Source organism: Petaurus breviceps, unplaced genomic scaffold, assembly GCF_028583685.1.
Source record: "Petaurus breviceps papuanus isolate PSGF00001 unplaced genomic scaffold, PetGlider_PUasm1.0 138, whole genome shotgun sequence".
Lineage (NCBI taxonomy): Eukaryota > Metazoa > Chordata > Mammalia > Diprotodontia > Petauridae > Petaurus > Petaurus breviceps.
Window position 1 is genome coordinate 4,033,269 of NW_027185694.1, and position 14,793 is coordinate 4,048,061.

Consider the following 14,793-nt stretch of genomic DNA (forward strand, 5'->3'; position numbering starts at 1 on the left):
TTATAGCATTTCTTCATATGGCCATAGATAGCTTTGAATTTTTGTCTAAAAACTTACTGTTCATATCTTTGACTATTTATCAACTGGGAAATGGCTTGTCTTATTGTAAATTTGACTCAATTCTCTATATATTTGAGAAATGAAGTCTTTGTTAGAGCCACTTGCTGTAAAGATTCTTCCCAACTTTCTGCTTTCCTTGAAATCTTGGTTGCATGGATTTTGTTTTTATTAAATCTTTTAAATTTAATATAATCAAAATGAGCTATTATTAAAAATTTATTTTAAAGTTTTGAGTTCCAAATTCTATCCTTCTCTTCCTCCTTTTTCTCACCCCTCCCTGAAATGGAAAGCAAACAAAACAGATATAGGTTATGCACATGCAATTATTTAAATCATTTCCATATTAGTCATTTTGTACAAGAAGGCTCAAATTTTAAAAAAATGAAAGAATATGAAAATAGTATGCTTCAGTCTGTATTTAATCAATAGCAGTTCCTTCTCTGGAGGCAAATGATATGCTTCATCATTAGGCTTTTGGAATTTATTGAGTCATCATATTGCTGACAATAGCTAAGTTATTCACAGTTCTTCATCAGAAAATATTGCTATTACTGTGCACAATGTGTTTTGCCCAAATTTGTACAGCTAGTGTCTGAGGTCACATTTAACTTAGGTCTTTATGACTCCAGGCAGACAGGTGTAATTATCAAAACAATATGGTACTAAAGAGGTTCTACAAGAATTAACTAAAAATATGGCTTCAAAGAAACTTGGGAAGATTTATGAACTGATGCAAAAATGAAGTAAGCAGAATCAAAAGAACAATCTACACAATAACAAAAATATCATAAAAACAAACAACTTTGAAAGATGTAGGAACTTCAATCAATACAATGACCAACCACAATTCCAAAGGACTCATGATGAAATATGCCATCCACTTCTAGATAGAGAATTAATTGGGTCAGAATTCAGATTTGGCTAAAGCAGGGATTTGTTTTGTTCGATTGTACATATTTGTATCAGGCTTTGTTTTTGTTTTTGTTTTTACTTTCTCAGTGGCTTTTGTAGGGGGACAGAGAGATGAGAGGGAAACAATTTGGAACTGAAAATAAAATGAAATTGAATTTTAAAAATTTATGCATTTTTTTCTTTTTTGCTTCCATGTAATAGTATTTTATTTTTTCCCAATTGCATGTAAAGATAGTTCTCAACATTCACTTTCATAAGATTTTGAGTTCCAAATTTTTCACTCTCCCTCCCCTCCCCAAGACAGCAATTGGATATAGTTTATAGATGTGTAATCATATTAATCACATGAAATTGAATTTTCAAAAGATGTACAAGAAAAAAAATGACTAATAAATATTAATGTAAAATTTTAATTAAAATTATGGCAAAGATACTAATCATTATACATAAATTAATAACTGTGTGACTCTATGAGTGTGTGTATTTATTATGGTCAATGTAGATATGTAGATCAAACAGTCAAGGATTACTCACTGCTATGAAAACAATTAACATTGATCATATAAATAACAATAAAACAAAAGTTACATGATTATATCAATAGAAGTCCTCAACAAAATACAGTATTCACTTATTTTTGTTAATATCTCTCAAAAATAGTCATAGAATCTTTAAATATAAAGATCTTTAAATATTCGAAGAAATTTAGTTGTTTCTGTAAGAGTTCTAAGGAGGTAGACTTTCAGTCAACTATGAAACAAGTACCCCAAAATGAGAATAATCTAGAAGATACAGTGGAGTGCCTTGGGCAATAGTGACCTCTTCATCATTGAGAGATGGTGTGACTATGCAATTTGATTCAATTCTACCAGCAATTATTATATACCTATTGTGTGCCAAACATAGTGCAAGGAAACTTATTGGGAATGAAGAAGAATTTCATGTTTCTAATCCATGACCAGATTAAATGGATTCTAAGTTTCCTTTCAAAATAGAGTCTATAATTGCATCAAATATTTTCAAATGTGAGTTGCTTTTTAGTTGGTTTTCTTTGTTTATTACCACATTGAGTCTATGTATAGGTAAAGAGTACACACATACACACACACACACACATGCAAAACTATTACTACTCCTGCTAAAATAGAAAAGATCATCTTATCATATCCTGGTTTTATTGTTTTAATCAAACTAGAAAGAGACAAGAACACAGCAATGAATATGAGTACACCTAGATACAATCAGAAAAAAAGGTTTTGAAACACATGCATTTTTTTACATATTCAGAAAAAAGTCTAGTTAACAGATATAGTTCTTGTAATGAACTTGGACTCTTTTTTGGTGGGAGAGAGGATAGAGAGGGAGAACTAATATGTAAAATACCTAGGAGAATCAAGCAGGCAAGCTAACAGCATGCTTGAATAATTCCTGACAGCAGGTGCTCCCATGCTTCCGGACTTTGGTCTCAAACAGTGAGTTACATTGTCTGGTTTTGGTTACAAGGTCTTACTCCAACTTTCCTTTCAGTGTTAAAACATCTTGTAAGAACAGAAAAGGAAGTTGCTTTTGTCATCCTGTGTTAAGTTCTACCCTTTGGTTTTAACCACACTGAATTTCTAACTATTGATTGAGCCTCTCTTGTACATTGGGGATATGATGCATCCCTGAAGATGTTACACCTTCATTTATACACAGTATAAGTTGAGCTATGTGGTGAATTTATGTTTACCAACAGCGAAGATTATCTTACAAGCCCTTTCAGCTACAATGTCCCTGATAGTTCAATAGCCACACCCATGATAGCATTAAAAAATTCTTCCATGTTTTTAAACATAGATTGTTAAGCAACACGTATCTCTTCTTTTTCCACCCAACTCCATCTTTCAGGAAAAAGATTTTTTGCTTATAGTTCAGATGAAGATTCCTCTATTTCCCAATTATTGTTGTTGTTTGAGAGTTGCATAGCAGGTGGGGAGATGAACATTAATAGTATATATTTAGTTTATCCTTAAGTACCATATAGAAAGAAAAGTACATTTGTTAAAAAAAATACCCTTTGTTCTTTGCACAGATAGGAGACTATGGGTGATGAAAACTGTATGTAATGTCAGACTGGGTTGATGTGTTGGTTAATTTTGCTAAATTGTTTTTATTTTGATCCTTTATATTATTATTCAGGATGGCATTGTGGTAGGGAGGGTAATGTATTAGAATGTAAATGTATTGGAAATTAAGGGGATGTAAGAACAAAAGATATAAATTTTGAAAAAAAAAAGAAGCAAGCATAATCTTAATTCTATTTTATCTCTGGATTCAAGTTGAATAGGAGTTCCCTTATTGTACTTTAAGATCACTAACCTGACAATAATATATTTTCGTGCATTATCTCACAGTTCTAAAATGCAATCAATTTTTCTGGGTCACATGAGCAACAAAATGGAGGAGTAGACATTTTCTCAGATCCTCACAACCTTCAGCTACTTTCAAGGTCTAGAACACTCAGAATTTGAAAGGTCAAAACAAAACAAACAACAAACACATCAACTGACCCTCACTGACTTGGAGTTCACTTAAAATCCTTCCCTCACCTTCTATTTTATGGACAGCAAGGCTATACAAGGGAACTTAAGAACCTGACAGAGACTTACAGCAAAATTCATCCCTATACCACAATCCCCATTCCCTCCTTGGAGTGCATCCAGGCTATAGAAGTTTACCTAGGTGATGACACTCTCTGCAACCCCATAGCATCAGCTCCTCAAAGCTCTAAACTGCCAGTGTCAGAATGGAAAACCATATTATCACCAGAGGGCAGCTCTATGAACTGCCAGTGATGGGAGACACCAGTATAACAGAGCTTTGACCTGAATGTGTCAGAGCAGAAAACAAAGGGACAAAGGGAATAGAAAAACATTGTGTGTGTGCATTTGTGTGGTGTTAGTGTGTGGGGGGGGGGAGGTAGGGAAAGGGGCAGGAAGAGGGGGAAGGAGAGGGAGAGGAAGAGGGAAGGGAGAGGAGAGCAAGAAAGTTCTGTACTAAGCTTGAGAGAAAGACCATAGCTTCCAGGTGTGTCCAGTTATGACTCATCTGGGGTCAAAGCCAATTGGGGCAGAGACCTAGGTTGGTGAACCATGAATATCCCAGCATGATAAGAGGTTTAGACTCTGAGATCCAGCCCCTAAGGAAATCACCATCAGAGGTATCAGAGTCATAAAGTTAACAGGGAAAAATTGGGGAGGAAAAGAAGATTGAAATTACCAAAGATCTCAAAAGAAAACTAAAAGACCTTGAATGTAGTTGGTAAATCAAAAGGGAAAACATTAATCATAGAAGAAAATATGGCATCCAGATCTAAAAAAACCCTAAAAACTAGTTTAGATATCCATGGATAAATATTGTAAGACAAAAGAAAATGATCCAATACTTTATGAGACAAAAGACTTTATGTAACATATAACCATAACATGTTATTCCTGAGTAGCAAAAAAAAAAAAAAGCAAACCATAAGTGAGAATAATAAGAACAGATTATTTTGGCCTACATAGTAAAAACAATAGGCAGAATAGAAAAACTACAATCTATGATTACAAGTTGAACTATAGAAACAAAAGAGAAAATGATAATCAAGAATTCAACTATAAAATGAAGAATAATCTAGAAGAAAAGATGCAAAAAAGAAACATTAAAAGAAAATATGTGCATTATATAAGCAAAACATACTGGTTTCTAAGACAGAATGCATAGAAAAAAATCTAATAATCATAGGTCTCCTGCAAGAACATGACAGGAAAAAAAATCTAAACACAATAATGAAGAAAATAATAGAAGAGAACTGTTCAGAACTTGTCAACATAAAAAATGAAATATCAATTGAAAGAATTCACACATCACTTCTGGATAAAAAACCCAAGGTTAAAAATGCCAAGACACCCAATAGTTAAGTTTAGCAATTTAATTTAGAAATAACAAGTTCTGTAAGGGATCATGAGAAAGTTTTTTAAATACAAATATAAGGAAATGGAGATAATGTAAGACTATTTTGCACCCTCCAGAAAATGAAGTAAGTCATAGAATATTGTGTTCTAAAGAGCATGCAACCAAGGGTAACCTACCCTGCAAACTTAAGCTTACTCATAAATGTAGAAAATGTGGATCTTCAATAACAAAGAGACATTTGAATCATTTTTAGAAAGGAAAATTTGAAGAGATTATTTACTTCCCAATATCCCAAAGAAAATGCAAGAGGAGAGAATAAATGCAGCAGCAAAGCCCAGCAATGGCAAAAACATCAGAGTACAATAGAAACACCAGTAAGAAACTTATTTCTAAGAGGACATGATGAATTAGGGTAAAGGTGGAAGTTTGGTGGTGGTAACAGGAAAGAGGTAGGCTTGGGGCATTGTGGACAGAATCTGTCAATGCACTGCCTAGAAGTGAATTGATTTTTTTTATAGGAATATATTGCTGCTCTGGAGGGCATATGTAATGGGAGAAGGGGAGCTAGGGGAAAAAGAGGAATGTGTAATATTCCAGAGTAATACAATGGTTAGCAATGAGAAGAAATCAACCTCTGTGTTCTCAGAAAGAGAAGTGCCTACAAAGGATCAAGTGAGGAGAAGGGGGAAGACTGAAAAAGGGTGAAATTAAAGAAGCCTTTCTTTGTTGGTGAGAAAGTTTTCCACTGAAGAATGCTCCCATGGAAGACAGATGGACTGTGAAGGGAGATGGGGACCTTAGAAATCATGGGGGGTAATTGGCACCTGGGAGAGAGTATAGAATGATCTATATAATCATGGATATCATGGGGGAGGGGTCCTACCATGGGACAACTTCCTCTATAACACTTTCAATAACTTCATATTCTCTCTAACACATTCAATAACTGTACATCTGAAAGTGCAACATAATGGAAAAAGGAATCTGCAGGGTCATCTCTACAATGCAGTGGCACAGATTGCCTATCCAGGGGTACCTAAAATAGATGTTTTGGGAATTTTGATTCAAAGAGGAATACAGAGAAAAGAGAGAGTCCATATAATTATAGAGATCATGAATCAGACAATGATGATCTAGAGTAGACAGAGAGAATGAAAAATGAAAAGAGTAAGAGAAATCCTTTATAGAACTAATGAACAGGAATAGTTGAAGGGAAGGATAGGAAAGGGGAATCTACTTGACTGAGAGGAAAAAAAGGGTGGGGAAGTGTAATGGGAATGCAAATTTGGAAGATCTTCCCTGCCCCTAGGCTAAAGTCAGTAGATACTTCTTGATTGGCCATTGAGTCAATAAGGTTGTTACATTCTCTGAGCCAGGAGAAGGGTATATAAACCCTGATTTGAGGCTTTGTTTTGGGGGCTCACTTTGAGAAGTGTTCTGTGATTTGATATGGATTCTGGGAAGCCGTTGTCTGGAGGGCCCCCCCCCTCGCCCCCGGCTTTGAAAAACCCAGACGTTGATTGGGTATGGATGTAATGGCTGGACAGTTTGGAAAGCTGTCTACTTGATCTGTTTCTGTCTTGATAATTCTGCTTGTATACTTTGAAGTTGGGGGTGCTGACCTTTTCCCCCTGAACAAGGTAAACGATATATGTCTGACTGATTAAAGTAATCTTGTTAACCCATTTTGAGTTGCTTTCCTTTATCAAAACAGATCCAAGAACCTGTGCTAGTAGCCACCCTGAGGACGCTTGGAGTGCTTGCTGCTACAGGAAGTTATATGACAAATAAAAGCAATAGAGAAAAAGGAACTAATAATGAAAAACCCAAAGGAAAGAGATAAACAAAAGGAGGAGAGGTGAAGTAAATGACTTAGTGCCAGTGGGGAGAGGGCCACCTTTGAAAAAAAAAAAAAAAGATTAAGGAAAAGCAACTGAAGGACTGTGTTTATGACAGAAGAAGAAAAGATATTAACTTGAACAAAACCTCAATATTAGAAAAAAGATGGAGAAAACTATGAACAAACTTGTGATTTTAAATGAGAGTGGATTAAACAATGCAACAAAATGGGAAAAAAAAGTGATTGGATAAGAAAAAAAACCCTACAATCTATCGCTAACAAGAAAAACATTTTTAAAACCTGAAACACACAAAGTAAAACTAAGGATATGGAGGTAAATTACTACACATAAAGTAAATGCAAAAAGCAGGAGTTGATATCATGCTCTCTGAGAAAACAAAAATGCACATTCAGAAAATAAAAAAGAAATAAACAGAAACTAAACAATGCTTAAAGGAGCCATCAACAACAAACCAATATCAGTAATAAACTTAGACACTCCAAATACCATAGCATCCTAATTCATGAAGGAAACATTATCTCAGCTATAAAAAGACATATAAAGTAACACAATAATGATAGGAGACTTTAATATCTCTCTCTCCGTTATTGATAAATCTAATAAAAATATAAACAAAAGGAAAATATGTAATTAAAATTTCTCTAGAAACTAAAGATAGAAGACTCATGGCATTTTCTAAATGTGACAGCAAAAGAATATATGTATTTCTCTGTACCACATGGAATATTTATGAAAAATTTGCCATGTCATTGGACACAGAAATATTCCAAACAAATGGAAAAAGGCAGAAATAATCAATACATGAACTACATTCCATAAAAATAGTAATTGTGTCAGAGTTCACAAACAAAAGATACAGACCCAAATGGAGACTCAACAACAAAAACAACAAAACCTAGAAAAAAATGAATGGGTAATTCAAAGCAATCATAAATAGAAGAAAAAACTTTTTTTAAGTTTAATAAAATTGACAAAAAATAGCTAATCTGATTAAAAAGTAGAAAGCATGAAACAAATCAATAAAATGGCACAATGAAATCATAACAGAAACAGAATTTTTAAAATGGAACATATTATATGCATAACTAATATGTCAACACAAACATAAACAACTGAAAACACAAAAGAAATAGAATAGCTTCAAAAATTTAAAACAGTTAGACCAGATAGATATTTTAAATAACCTGACCTCAGTAAAAGAAATAGATCTGGGTATAAAAGAAGTACCAAAGGAAAAACAATAACAACAAAAACAATTGTTTGTCCTGATATTTTTACAGTAGAATTCTATCAAATTTTTAAAGTACACTTAGCACCCATACTTTATAAATTATTCTCAAGAACAGAGAAAGAAGGCACTCTATGAAAATCTTTTTGAGAAAAATATATTTCTAATACATAAGTAAGGAAAAAGTAAATATAAAAATAAAACTATAAACCAATGTCTTTAATGATTATTGATTCAACAATTTTTAACAAAATCATACCTTTCATTAAAGCATCTATCTAAAATTGAAGGCAAGCACCATATAAAATGGGCATACACTAAAATGTTTTCCAACAAATATGGGAATGGAGCAAAGATATTCTTTCTTCCCACTATTATTTGACATAGTTCTGGAAATGCTAGCAAAATCAATAAGAGAAAGAAATTAAAGAAGAAAAGATAATAAAGAAGAGATAAAACTATTCCTATTTGCTGATGATATGATGGTTTACTTGGAAAGTCTGATGGGTTCAGCAATGGTAGTAATTGAAGCATTGAACAGCTTTTGCAAAGTTGTAGGCTACAAAATAAATCTTCAAAATCAACTGTATTTCTATATAATGATAACAAAATACAAGAAACAGTAACAGAAGAGGAAATCCTATTCAAAATAACTATAAAATGAATAAAATAATGGAGATTGACCTATCAAAGCACACAAAAGATTTGTACAGAATCAATTACAGAGTGTCCCTCAAAAAAAAAAAAACTACTTAATTAACTGGAAGAATATTTGGTGCTCATGACTAGCTCATTTCAGTGAAATAAAAATCATAATGCTCCAAAGTTAATTTACACTCTGAATGCCATTTTGATGATTATTAATCAAATTGTCAAAGGAATATTTTACAAAACTTGATAAATAATAACAAAACTGATTTGGAGAAACAAAAGGTCTGGAATATCAAGGGAAATCAGGAAAGAAGGAGAGATGAAGTCTTCCAGACCTCAGACTACATTATAAAGTAGTAATCATCAAAACCATTTGTTACTAGTTTAAAAATGGAGAATTAGATCAATGGAACAGAACAAAGAAGAATCAGAAAGAATTGAACTTAATAACACAGTGCATAAAAGCATAAAAAAGTAGAAAAATACATAAACATAAAAAGCACAAGTAGGGAAAAAAACTCATTTTTTAAAAAGTGCTGGGAAAACTGGAATAGAGTCTGGCAGAAAAGAAAATAGTTTTAGACTAACACCTTATACTATTTTCCACAGTATATTCTAAATGGATATACAATCTTAATATTAAAGGTCATAGTAAAAAAAAAATATAAGAGAAACAGATCATATACCTCTCATTGCAATGGGTACTAAGTGTATTCTTAATCAAATGTGATAGAAGCAAATACAAAAGTTAAAAGAAAGATTTTATTACTTGATATGGAAGAGTTTCTACATAGACAACATTAATGCACCTTAGTTAAGAAGGGAAGTGATTAAATAGGAAAAATATCTTTGTATCACACTCCTCTGATAAGGGTTTGGTATCTAAAATGTTATTGTTTGTCCTTCATTTTTGAAGAGGACCAATGACATCACAGGTGATATCTTGACTTGTGTGTGAGTTGGATTCAAATAAGGCAAAGTTGCACAAAATCACTCTCTCTTTCAGAGTCATCAAAGTCCAATGGAAGGACAAAAATCAAGATGACTGGCAATGGAAGTGGATGGTCTTGGCATCTTTGATACCTGACCCAAAGGATCCACAGTGCCTGCTTCAGCCATCTACATGGAAGTTTGAGAAGGAGGTCACCACAAGAACCTCCTGGACCAGAAGAAAGACCAAGCAAGATTGACCATACCACCTAAATACACAGTAGGTAGAGAATATGTAACATAGCACAAAGCCCCCAATTCAGGGAGTAAATCAATGGAACCATCAACCATTATTAAATGTTATTGCACATCTTACTCCATAACAGCTGCTATCAGAGATTAAAAAGAAAAAAAAAGCATTTTCCACAAGGATTACATGAATATCTAGAAGAAATGAAGCAAAAGTTAAATAAAATTATAACTTTTAATGAAAGAATGATAAGAATGTAGAGCGTAGAAGGAAAGTGGTCAACCTTACCAAACAAATGGAATCTATGAATACTAGTATAGTTCAAGTAGAAAACAATGATTCCAGGAAAAAGCAAGAAACATTAGAACAGAATTCAAAAGAATTTTTTAAAATAGAAGAGTATGATATATGATATAAAAATGACTTGGAAAAAAGATAAAGGGGAGACAATTTAAGAATCATTGGAGTCCTTGAAAACCATGAAAACAAGGAAGCCTGAATGATGTCCATAATTGAAAACTTCCCAGATCTATTAGAATCAAAAAGAAAAATATAGAAAAATATGTAGGAAAAAATAGAACTCATTCATCACTTATTGAAAAGAACCTCAAAATGAAAGTTACTAGGTTTGTCATTGGTTAAATCTAGAGCTCCCACATCAAATTAAAAAGACCATAAGCAGCTAAAAAAAGAAGCTGTTCAAGGAATGAGAAACTATAGTCAACACAACATCTAGCAACTTTTACTTTTTAAAAAATGAGAGGAGATCTTATAATACAACCATCCAAATGGCAAAATATAAATACAATCTGCAAAGCTATCTATAATCTTATAAGATGAGAAAATGATTTTTAAATGGAATGGAGGACTTTCAATTATTTTTTTACTAAATGACCAAAGCTTTGAAATACAAACACAAGAATGCAAAGAAACCTAGAAAAGTTAATTTATTTGAGCAGTTAAAAAAAGTTGTGATGAGGTAGTGCTAACATTCTAAGAGGGGGAGAAAATATCCCAAGAGTAATGGGGAAGTTAAATAAGATAAATAGAGGTATTGGGGTAGGATTGGTTCTGTTCTGATGGTTTTAAGAGAAGAAATTAAAAAGAAAGTTAAAGTTGGAATACCTGAGAGAAGATAAGAGAAAGAAAGGGGTGGAATTTGCTATTCATCATTCAGTCAGTTAACAGTCAATAAGCATTCTTAAATATCTACTATGTGTTAAGCATTCAAGAATAAATAACAGCAAAATTCAGTTCCTTTTCTTAAGAAAGGACCTATGATGAAAGGTATTACCCATAGAGAGAGAATAGGAGAGGGAAAGGGAGAAAGAGAAAGATAGCATGCTATTTTGAATTATGTCCAATGTATGGATTCATTCTACTTTATTATGCTATTTTTATTTACAAGATTCCCACACTTCTTTATTTTTCTCCATATAGAAGGGTATTCAAAGAAAGAAGAAAGGGAGAAAGGAAGGGAATTAGCATCTCTTAAGTACCTTCTTTGTATCAGGCATAGTGCTAAGAGCTTTTAAAATGATATTTCATTTGATCCTCCACAAACCCTGTAAGGTAGGTGCTATTATCATCTCCATTTTCCCGTTCTGGAAACTGAGGCAGGTAGAGGTTAAGTAACTTGGCCAGTGATACACAACTAGTAAGTGTCTGGTTCTGGATTTGAACCCAGTTCTTTCTGATTTCAAGCCTAGGAAATCTGTTATACTACTTAGCTGCTTCAGACAATTATTGACACAAATGTTTATTTTGCGGTTTTTGCTTTTTTTGCTTTTTGGAGGGCAATTGGGGTTAAGTGACTTGCCCAAGGTTACATGGCTAGTAAGTGTGTCAAGTGTCTGAGGCCGGATTTAAGACACAAATATTTTCTTTTAATTCACTGAAGAAAACACAAGGAAGTTCAAAAGAAAGCATGAACAAGCAAGACAATTTTGAAAGTAACGAGTAGAACTTAGAAATTTTTGTTAAAAAAGTAAACAGTGTGGAATGGAGACTCAGTTTCACATAGAATCTGCTTTTTGTGTTTTGCTATCTGTATGAAAATGCATCTTTTTAAAAAGTGTCTTAATTTCTGAATTAAAAAAAGGAAATGAACTGGAAGAGACCTTAGAAATGATTACATTCAAAACATTTATCCTAATAAGGTGAGAAGACAGAGGCCCTAAAAGTTTAAGTCTTATGCTTAAAATAATAGTTCATTAGTACCAAAGCCAGTAGTAGAACCTACTTTTTTGGTCCCAACTATATCTAGTCCTCATCCCCTGTACTACACTAGAGAATAAAGAAGCCAACCCTGCTAAAAAGGATTCTTCTTTACATTGAATTCTAAATCTCTTTTTTATCCTTACGTTTTTAAATCAGTCATCAATTTAAAGATTTTTCTTTCACCTTTTCCTTTTTTTGCAATTAATCCTGAATGTTGGAAATTGAGCTAAAACTCTTTATTCCCTTGGATATCACATTTCATTTATGGTAATGAACTGTCTGTGAAAGGGTCTCTGGCATGCCAACCAGAAATCCTCTTTCTCCTAAAGCTTTCCACCATTGAGAGATGGACGGATATGGTACTGTGCTTTGCTTTTATTAGTAATAAATTGTGAATCTTCAAAAGTCTCTCTTACTTATGATGTTGACAGTTACCATTAAGAAGTTTTGTAGGTAATAATTGGAATTTTAAGCCTATGACTTCACATAATGTTTTCCAAACAGGAAATTAAACTTGTGCATATGGTTCAACCTATCAGCAATAGACTCCTGGCTCTTACTGCTCTCAACAGACAGCCTAAAAAAGAAACTAATTATATTTATAAAACCCTTAAGATTAAAAAAAAAAAAACAAAAATAGTACCACAGCTCACAGTTTTTTAAGTTCAGTCATTTCAGTTATGTCCAGGTCTTTGTGATTCCATTTGGGGTTTCATAGCAAAGATACTGGAATGATTTGTCATTTCCTTCTCCAGCTCATTTTACAGATGAGGAAACTGAGGTAAACAGGGTTAAGTGAATTGTCCAGGGTCACACGGCTAGTAAGTACATGAGCCTGGATTTGAACTCAGTCTTTCTTGACTCCAGGACCCATGCTATATCCACTGCTCCACCTAACTGCTCACAGTTTTACAAATGTATTAAAATTTACAAATCGCTTTTCTCATAACACTGTGAAATAGGAAATAAAAGAATTACTATGCCCATTAAACAGATTAAGAGACTGAACCTTGGAGGTATTGAATGGTTTGGTTTTCCAAGAATCTCAGTTCATTAAATGGCAGAACTGGGGGGCAAAACAAGGTTTTATGGATCCTAGTCTAGTGCTCATGCCTCTGTGCCACACAGCATGCTTCAAAATTACAAGCTCCCCAGGGTAGATTAGTTATTTAACACTCTTATAGAATTATGTAGCTGTGCAGGTGTATTGAGCTCATTTCAATTTAATAGACACTTATTAAGTGTTCACTATGGTCAAGGTACTGTTTGTAAGATGTTACTAGTGACAGCTCTACCCTGATAATTCAACTTGAATTCTAGATGGCAATAAACTAAGTGAATTTTAATGCCAGCTCTGTTGCTCATGAACTGTGTGATCTGTGGCAATTTCCTTCACCTTGGTAGGTGTTGTTTATTTATAAAATAAAGGAGTTAAACAACATTATCACTAACAACACTTATCAATAAGAGCCTTTCCAGTGGTAAAATCTGATGGATTCACCAAAGGCAATGTTAGAGGTAATATAGTATAGACTTGCAGGGATGGGAACCTATTCTAGGGCCTCAAGTGCAGCCCTTTGACTGAATCTAAACTTCAGAGAACAAATCCCCTTAATAAAAGGATTTGTTCTGTAAAACTTGGACTCAGTTAAAAGGCCACACTTGAGGATCTAAAAGGCCTCATGAGGCCTCAAGGCCTCAGGTTCCCCATCCCTGGGCCATAAAGCAAAGAGCCCTTGCATTGGACCAATGCTTAGTACAGAATCTAGCATATAGTAGGTACTTAATTTTTACTAATTGATTGACCTGGAAGTCCTGTTTATTAGCTACATGAAAGTGAAAACATTAGTTAATATCTCTAAAATTCAGTTCTACCATCTACAAAATAATTGTTCTATTACCTATCCTCTTGTGGTTATAATGTAGATGTGATCTAGTTAATAGTGTAGCATGTAGAAGAGATGAAATGGTTAGGTGCCAAGAATATAAAGACAAAACACAATTTTTGCCCTCAAGAAGCCTACACTCTGCTGGATTCTAGAGTGTTCCACCATAAAGTTAAGTTCAAAGGAAAAAGGAAGTGTTCCCAACTGTAACCTCCACTGAAAACATCCAAGTTTCTTAAATATTTCACAAGCGACTGTAGGATGATCTGTGGGAAGCAAACTTCATGATGGTTCACATATGCTGTGCCTTCTATGAAATCCTAGTTACCAGATCTGAAAAAGTGTCGTGCTAAAGATAAAAAAAAGTGCTACATCAGAAGAAAAGGGAAACTGCTGAGACTAAAGGAGTCCATGAGGGCACAGATCACTTTCTGGGAGGAATTTTCTCTCAAACATTATGATTTAAGGATGTGTCATTCTCATTAACCACAAAGGTCCCCTGAAATGGCATAGAGATGATTTCACAATCATTACATTGAAACTATGTGGGAACATTTTACTACCAAACATGTCACCAAAACAGGAGTTGAAGCTGTGGACAACTAGACTTTCTCTGAGCCACTCTATACTTAAATAGAATTTTGACCATTGAAAACGAAGAGAAGGAGTGGCTAGGTGACAGTGAATAGAGCACTAGACCTGGAGTCAGGAGGAACTGAGTTCAAATCTGGCCTCAGACACTTAACACTTACTAGCTGAGTGACCTTGGGGAAGTTACTTGACCCCAATTGCCCTGCCTTCCACCAAATAAAAGGAAGGAAGGAAGGAAGGAAGGAAGGAAGGAAGGAAGGAAGGAAG

General features: G+C 33.8%; 1 long non-coding RNA gene across 1 annotated transcript in view; it reads left to right on the forward strand.

Moving 5' to 3' along the window:
- The window catches only part of LOC138143231 (uncharacterized), a 248,950-nt gene that overhangs the window by 228,511 nt on the left and 5,646 nt on the right, over positions 1-14,793 (forward strand). The window contains exon 3 of the long non-coding RNA XR_011163642.1: positions 9,656-9,859. This is a non-coding gene — a long non-coding RNA (uncharacterized lncRNA). The remainder of the gene's footprint in view (positions 1-9,655; positions 9,860-14,793) is intronic.